At 43.8% G+C, this 9036-nt stretch overlaps 1 pseudogene; it reads left to right on the top strand.

The window, feature by feature from the left end:
- The first annotated feature begins 8508 nt into the window (after positions 1–8508).
- Positions 8509–8626, top strand: LOC124719404 (annotated as a pseudogene).
- The last annotated feature ends 410 nt before the right edge of the window (positions 8627–9036 follow it).

Below are 9036 nucleotides of genomic sequence, written 5' to 3'. Positions count from 1 at the left end.
TAAACCTAACCAACCTAAGGACATCACACACATCCATTCCCGAGGCAGGATTCGAACCTGCGACCGTAGCGGTCACGTGGTTCCAGACTGAAGTGCCTAGAACCGCTCTGCCACAACGGCCGGCCACAAAGGATCATCATAGAATTCGGAATGGTACCTAGGACTCTACAACAGCTAGCGTGAGAACCAGTTCATGCTGGGCAATGGCCACACCAGCCAAACAGCATCCTACCAATGTGCCGATGTTCACGCCATTGCTTGGGCATGCAGATGTTGAGCTGACACGACAGTCGTCACCTAGAGCCCAGCAAGCAGCTGAATGAGCAACAGCTGAGGCTGTTGCAGGAGAAAGGCGACTTGTTAACGTTGTGAATAAATGACTGAACTCTGATAATGTTTACTAGCATCGAACATACCTCACAGGTTCCCAACAGCTATCCTGACGTTATGCAGATGTGTCTCCACTCAGCCCTCTGTAAAACTACAGCACTAATAAATTTCATTGCATAAAGAAACATGCTGCAGTGAAATGTTGACACTGAGTACTAGTAATTCTGTTACAATACACAGAACATTAAATGTTTACGACCCAGATTTAAATAACATCTCTGTAGTGCAACATACGTTCATGCAGGATAAAATGGAATCATAGATAAATCACAATTTTAGAAGTATGAGAACGTATGAATGTTCCACAAATATCTGAGAATTCCATGAACAACTTGCTTATGATAAAGAAAGCAGCTAAAGCGCTCTTACAGTATTATTCATTTGGAAAAATAAGAAGAAGTAAACTTAAGAAAACAAATAAAACTCTCAAATGGGGCGCTTTCATTTCATTTATATTGACTGTTGGCATAGTCTCTTAATACCTAAGCGTGGATGGAAAGAATAAATAACAAGGAAAGTATTTGAGTTCAACTACACAATTTAAATAGGAGTAACACAGTATACATTCGGTGTATAATAAAACATTGCACAACGGCTCTTTCATTAACAAATCTAGATTCATCCATGTTCGTGAGAAGACAGTGTCGTGCTTCGTGCGAGAAAAAGACGTATCAGCACGTGTGGGAAATCGACAGTCAGAAGATCATGGCCTATCGAGATTGCAGTTTTTCAGTTCATAGTATTTACTTACTTGTTTACTAGCCGAGTACCTGGCGTTGCCCAGTATATATATTCACCCCTTCTGTGTCCATCTCCACAACCCCCTATCTCCATTCATCTCCTCCACCTCCCCCACTCTATCTCCTACTCCTTCTTTCTCTGTCAGTCTGCTCCTCCCCTCTCTTCCGCTTGCTCCTTCTCCCTCTGTCCATGAGACTCTTTCTCTTCTAATTATGTCTCCTCCTTCCCCCTCTCTCTGCCCATCTCTTCCTCCCCCTCACCATGTTCATTTCCTCCCTTTTCTCTGTTCATCTCTTCCTCCCCCACCTCGCTGCCTGTCTCTTCTTCCTCCTGTCACTGTCCATCTCGTCCTCTCCATGGTCTCTGTTCATTTACCGCTCCCCTAGTTCCGTCTCCTCCTCCTCCTACCTGTGCCTATTTCCTCCTTCTTCCTCGCTTTCTGTCCATTTACTCAACATTCCTTCACCCTCCACATTAACACATTCACTCCAATAGGAGCCTGATGGTTCTTACCCCTACAGTGTTTCTTTCCGGATTGTGATTGATATGTGTACAAAATGTGATTGAAATCGTTCTAGAGGTCTGGGATGAGCTATTTTCCCGTGGCTTTCCCCGTATACACAATTGTAAAATACACTACTGGAAATTGAAATAAGAACACCATGAATTCATTGTCCCAGGAAGGGGAAACTTTATTGACACATTCCTGGGGTCAGATACATCACATGATCACACTGACAGAACCACAGGCACATAGACACAGGCAACAGAGCATGCACAATGTCGGCACTAGTACAGTGTATATCCACCTTTCGCAGCAATGCAGGCTGCTATTCTCCCATGGAGACGATCGTAGAGATGCTGGATGTAGTCCTGTGGAACGGCTTGCCATGCCATTTCCACCTGGCGCCTCAGTTGGACCAGTGTTCGTGCTGGACGTGCAGACCGCGTGAGACGACGCTTCATCCAGTCCCAAACGCCTCAGTTGGACCAGCGTTCGTGCTGGACGTGCAGACCGCGTGAGACGACGCTTCATCCAGTCCCAAACATGCTCAATGGGGGACAGATCCGGAGATCTTGCTGGCCAGGGTAGTTGACTTACACCTTCTAGAGCACGTTGGGTGGCACGGGATACATGCGGACGTGCATTGTCCTGTTGGAACAGCAAGTTCCCTTGCCGGTCTAGGAATGGTAGAACGATGGGTTCGATGACGGTTTGGATGTACCGTGCACTATTCAGTGTCCCCTCGACGATCACCAGTGGTGTACGGCCAGTGTAGGAGATCGCTCCCCACACCATGATGCCGGGTGTTGGCCCTGTGTGCCTCGGTCGTATGCAGTCCTGATTGTGGCGCTCACCTGCACGGCGCCAAACACGCATACGACCATCATTGGCACCAAGGCAGAAGCGACTCTCATCGCTGAAGACGACACGTCTCCATTCGTCCCTCCATTCGCGCCTGTCGCGACACCACTGGAGGCGGGCTGCACGATGTTGGGGCGTGAGCGGAAGACGGCCTAACGGTGTGCGGGACCGTAGCCCAGCTTCATGGAGACGGTTGCGAATGGTCCTCGCCGATACCCCAGGAGCAATAGTGTCCCTAATTTGCTGGGAAGTGGCGGTGCGGTCCCCTACGGCACTGCGTAGGATCTTACGGTCTTGGCGTGCATCCGTGCGTCGCTGCGGTCCGGTCCCAGGTCGACGGGCACGTGCACCTTCCGCCGACCACTGGCGACAACATCGATGTACTGTGGAGACCTCACGCCCCACGTGTTGAGCAATTCGGCGGTACGTCCACCCGGCCTCCCGCATGCCCACTATACGCCCTCGCTCAAAGTCCGTCAACTGCACATACGGTTCACGTCCACGCTGTCGCGGCATGCTACCAGTGTTAAAGACTGCGATGGAGCTCCGTATGCCACGGCAAACTGGCTGACACTGACGGCGGCGGTGCACAAATGCTGTGCAGCTAGCGCCATTCGACGGCCAACACCGCGGTTCCTGGTGTGTCCGCTGTGCCGTGCGTGTGATCATTGCTTGTACAGCCCTCTCGCAGTGTCCGGAGCAAGTATGGTGGGTATGACACACCGGTGTCAATGTGTTCTTTTTTCCATTTCCAGGAGTGTATATTCTATACGAATTTGTACACGTACTACTTGTGTGTTTCAAGCGAATTTCACCCTACAGTTTCATTTTCACGCACGTCAATGTTTGTGACGTCGTATCCCCTGACCTATGTGCTATACAATGATGTAATTTTGCAGGTACATCCGGTGGTGTATGTGCCTACTGTCTACGAAATATATTGTGAATTGAGTTAATAGCAATGAAGCAATAAACGAAAACGTCATGCATGCGCTAGTTTTTCATGCATTTCAGTATTTGACGCCATATCTCCTGAACTGTTTGTCGTACAATGACATATTTTTATAGGTACACTCGGTGGCAGATTTGAATAGTATCTGCGAAAAGTGTTGCGAATAGAATTAGTAGCAGCGTGGTAATAAAATAAAACGTCTTGCATGATGCGGTAGTTTTTCGTGCATATCAGTGTGTATGAAGTCATATCTCATGAACTATGTGTCGCACAATGATGTAATTTTCCGGTACATTCAGAGGTATATGCAAACAGTGCCTGTCACGAATACTGTTTGTAGTAAAGAAGTAATAAAGATCAATCTTTATACGGCTGTCTCACTGCATGGACAGCGAAAATGTCGTAAGTGATAAACTGTTTTCCTTTCATCATTTTGTATGGGTCGCCAGCGAGAAAAAGTTTCATAAAAATTTGTAATTATGTGCAAAATGTGTTGCAAGTCTTTGAATGCTCTCGTTCTCGCGTCGTGGGCTACACTGCTTTTTCACCACCAACCCCGCGCCCTTGATACGTGAGTACACAGTGATTCTTTCCACACGGTAAATGATATGTGTCCCAAGTTTGGTTGAAATTGGTTCAGTGGTTTAAGAGCAGAGGTGGAACTTATACGCGGTCTGATAGGGGCCCCATGCGACTAACATCAGAGAGGACAGATACACCATTTGCTCACCGGTGCAGAATAATACGAGCATGCCATGTACTTTCAATCAGGAAATTGACTCCTTTGCAGCAGGATAGGTATCAGGTATCCGCATGGACAGTGTGTCGCCTGCTGTAGTGCCCAGACTGTCAACAAGCCGGCCATGATTTGCGGCTTCCACTTAATGAGGCACACCGACAATGGTTGGCCAATCGTCAGCACTTGGCACAGTAGTGTCACCACGTCATCCTTTCATATGAGGCACGGTTCTGTGCACAGCATCACGGTAAGTGTATCTCTCTTTAGAGGCTCCAAGGAGAATGTTTGTTGTCATATTGCCCACCAGCTGGCGTCATTGTAAGGGGTGCCACTGCATAGACATTACTATCACCTCTGGTTGGCTTAGCCAGTAATTTGAACAGCGTTTGCTACGGTTTTGTTGCGTTAAGGCTGGTGGATGTGCTCTATCTTCGAGGTCTCCATGACATTATTATTCAACAAGATAATACAGGAGCACTTGTTACTTGTGTGGTTCTGACCTACCTCGATGCAGACACTGGTCGACTCTTAGGATGACCAGAAAGTGCTCCACATTTCTCACTCATTGTAAACATCCGGTTATGGGTGACTGAAAGACCGTCACGCCACCAACCACCCACTATGATAGATGAATTCTGGCATAGAACTGATGCAAAATACTATGACTTACTCATCTGTCATCGAAGCTCAGTTCGACTTGATGCCCAGCTCACACGCATAATAATACAAATTTACGCCATGCCAAGACAGCACGCCTTGCCAAGACAGCACACCTTCACAAGACATCACGCCTTGCCAAGTCAGCACGCCTTGCCAAGAGAGCATGCCTTGCCAAGACAGCACGCACTGCCAAGGCAGCACGCCTTGCCAAGACAGCAGGCCTTGCCAAGACAGCACGCCTTGCGAAGACAGCAAGCCTTGCAAAGACAGCAGGGCTTGCTTGTTTGATTTCCTTACTTGTCTTTTAGGTTGTAGTGTGTCTGGTTCATCCTTTTTTATTCTTGTGATCAGCCAGTCCAGGCCATCTGCTAAATTATTTTAATACCTTCCACTACTTTTGCTTTTAGTGTACGTTTTCCTCTTTTGGTCAGCTTCTTTCGTTTTCTGTTTCAGTGTCATTTCCCGTTAATTTTACGGCATTTCACGGTCCCCGACTCCTTTTGGGACTTTTTTAACTTGAGACTTGTTTGCATGAGGAGAAAGGGACTGATGACACTATAGTTTGGTCCCTTCACACCCCAAACCAACCAACCAACCAACCTACAAAATCAACAAACACGTTCTAAATAACAAGTTAAAAATTCACAGTCTAACTGAATCGCCAACAGTTTAAATCTGGAGGAACGTTGATAACTGTAAAAACATACCCCAGTGTCTGTTGGGCGTCAAATATCGCGAGTATTGGTTCTCTGAGCTGCTACATTATGAAACAGCTCAGAACACTGTACCCGTTTATAAAACACACAACATTAGCGACAGGAAACGTAGAGACAATAGTGCAAACATAAATAAAATGCCAAAATAGTCACTCAAAAGTAAACTGTCACATACTTAATAACAATTGCTAACTGATACGATATGACATCGTTCGCAATAGTTCAAGCACTGCCTTACCGTGCACTTCGCTTGGCAAAGTCCATTATTCACCACACTATTTATATCATACTAGTGTCACTTAACCACCCATAAACTGTGTAGTACCGAAAAAAATGCTGTGTGAGTCGAATAAGGTACTTAACAAAGCGATGAAGTTTGGAAGACTGCTCACGACTTAGCGAGCATATACATCTGAACATCACTTCATTCTGTTGATTGAATCTCGTTTCGCAAACAACAGCAGTTCTGAAAAATGTGCATTAATCCACATTGAATCCTACACATAAAATTGTTATTGTTTAGCTTTTGGGCTCTAAACATCAAGATTTAGCGCCTGTAAATCACGAAAACAAACTTTGGATACAAATTTTCCATATATCAGCGTATGACTTAAACAACATTCACAGAACACGCTCAGTAAATTCAAAACAGCGTACTGTGGCTTGTCCGAACGAGGTGCCTCACAAGTTAGTAAATACTTTTGTTAGTAGAATGAAGAAGTGAGGAAGATATGCCTCTCTTCTCCAATAAAAAAATAATTTCCAAATATTACATACACTTCACTTGGATCAATGAATGACTAACACACATTAAATCCAGAGTGCTCAGCGAGTGCATTTTACACAGCAAAGCTTCGAAATTATTTTCGATAAAACCAGCACTTTCGAAAGATCACAATCACTATGATGAATAATGTAACGGTAATGTTAATCAGGAAACTGTAACGTAGGACTACAGGATCTAAAAAGAATAAAAAGTTTATTAACCGAGTTGTTGAAAAGAACATTTTATACAAAATAGAAGATTTACTGAAATTAATATGTGCTGACAATTGAACGTTTGTGCCATACAAAAAGTCGAACTCGGATTTCCTGTTTATTATGAAAGTCAACTTAACCGTTATGTTAACTGAGCCCACCTTCGGCATGACGCAACGTTAGTAGCCATTGATGTTTCTACCTTTGATTTCCGAACGCTACTAACAAAGGTGTAGATCTGTTTTCTTATACTGTATTATAATAAAGTATTTCTTTGGGTAACAATTGCGTCAACAATGCGAGAAAAGTACTAGGAAAAGTCGGTGTGGTACATTGTTTGTTCCACTGTTCTGCTGGATTCTGGACATCAGTCATAAATTACTAAGGACTACGTTTATTCGTTCGTAAACAAATGATGATAGACTTTATGAAGGCCGAGTTTCAACCTACATTTACAAATACTTATCCCGCTTGGAATCTAGTTCGTTCATTGTCAATAATATAAAGTAAGACGCAGAGAAAACGTAGCAACGATAGAGGCTCGAAATTAGGGAGAATGTTCAACAGTTAATCGCCAAAAATATATTTTGCCTGTATGTATTTGATTTAATAAAAAAACGTACGACTGTAATTGAACTGAGAAAAGAACAACCACAAAAAAGATGCAAAAATAAAACGAATGGGAGTATCAAATAACATATTCACTGCGTCGACACATTTAATAAACCAAATAATGGCCACAAAACCGCGCAGACACGCCAAAAGTGCTGGATTTTATGTCAAAAACACATTGCTAAAAACACAAATATTCGCTTCCAGCAATTCGAACAGCAGCTTTTAGAGAAAAGTAATTCGTCAAATGTTGGAGACGACAAGACGAATCCTCTCATTCGAGGCAAACTCTTCTTGTGATACTAAAATAGTTATTTGGTAGTTTATTTGGCTTTCATGTGACTAAACAACTCTAGTCCATGCGTTCGTAGAAACCGACTGTTTCTTCCCTCGAGACGAAACAAACATGTCACAAAAGGACTGTGCTTGCGTGCGTATGAGAGTCGAGCACATACACGGCTCCAAGCAGTATACGGAAGGGCGCAAGCAAAAAGTTATGAAAACAGGCTGTCTGCAGGTTTCTGGTATTATTCCGTTGATATTATTCAGTATTTTGCATTCTGCAGTAGGGGAGAGCGTTTTAGCTAGAGGATAGTGTGCTTACGAACACACGATGTTTTTGGGTCGGTACTTCAGGCTAGTTACTGATTTTAATTTCATAGGTAGGGATGCAAACCAGAGACCACCAAAAACCATTTTCTGCAGTTTTTGTTGTTGCGAGACATGAAGTTGTGTATTGCGCGCCATTTGTAAATATTTCGTATTCTAGACATTTAACTGCTGTATTATATAGTAAACCGTTTTTTGTAATTGTTAATTATTCAGGTACATAATTTTACTGTGAGTAAAATGCTATATACTTTTAGAATATTTATATAACATGCAGACACTTAAACCATACTCTTACCTTGAAACAGAAGACGGTCTTTTAGCATGGAACATATGACACTTGCCAATTCATCGAGTTTCTTTAGTGTCTCAACAGTTGTACCTGCCTTGAAAATGGAAGTTGGCGTTAGTTTCCAGTAGCCTCTATTTCAAAACGTATTTCACTTGTAACTGGTTTCTGGCAATAATTCTTCTCCATTTGATTTAACGAGCTGATTATTGATATGTTGTAGAGAAATAATGTAACCAATAGACTATTAAATACAGTACTGACAAGATTTTCTCGACTGGAACGCTTTTAAATTTCAACTGAATATTTGTTCCTAAGAACATTACCAGGTTGCACATTGGAACATGTTTTCACATTAGGGAAAAAAAAAAACTTGATTTTGCAAAGTAATTTCAGAGGAAGATTGAAGCAAATGAAAACTGAATGCCATCATTTAAAAATGGTATAAGAAAATAAGCCAACGGCCTTGCTCCAGTGGTATCACCGGTTCCCGTCAGATCACCGAAGTTAAGCGCTGTCGGGTTGGGCTAGCACTCGGATGGGTGACCATCCGGTCTGCCGAGCGCTGTTGGCAAGCGGGTGCACTCAGCCCTTGCGAGGCAAATTGAGGAGCTACCTGATTGAGAAGTAGCGGCTCCGGTCTCGTAAACTGACATAGTGCGGGGAGTATATTGCTTGGTAGACGCACAGGAGCTCGATGCGGTATTAAATAGGACGTAAAATTAAATGGGCTGTGTGCCATCTACAGCCTCATGGATGGAAGTATCAGTGTCTCTTGATGTACGGTCAATGATACGCAGATGGAACTTCATGTGAAAGTGCCATGCAATTGTCCGGTGTGGCAGGTACACTTTCTGGATACACAAATATCATACAAGGCGTTGGAGGAAGAAATAACATGACGTTCTGACCAGAGATTAAAACTCTCCCTGACCTAACGAAAGTAACACATTCATGGACTTCGGAGAAGTATGTACAGCACAG

Source organism: Schistocerca piceifrons, chromosome 1 (assembly GCF_021461385.2).
Source record: "Schistocerca piceifrons isolate TAMUIC-IGC-003096 chromosome 1, iqSchPice1.1, whole genome shotgun sequence".
In the NCBI taxonomy this organism is placed as follows: Eukaryota; Metazoa; Arthropoda; class Insecta; order Orthoptera; family Acrididae; genus Schistocerca; species Schistocerca piceifrons.
The sequence above is the reverse complement of the archived record's forward strand: the minus strand, read 5'-3'. Positions and strand labels throughout refer to the sequence as shown.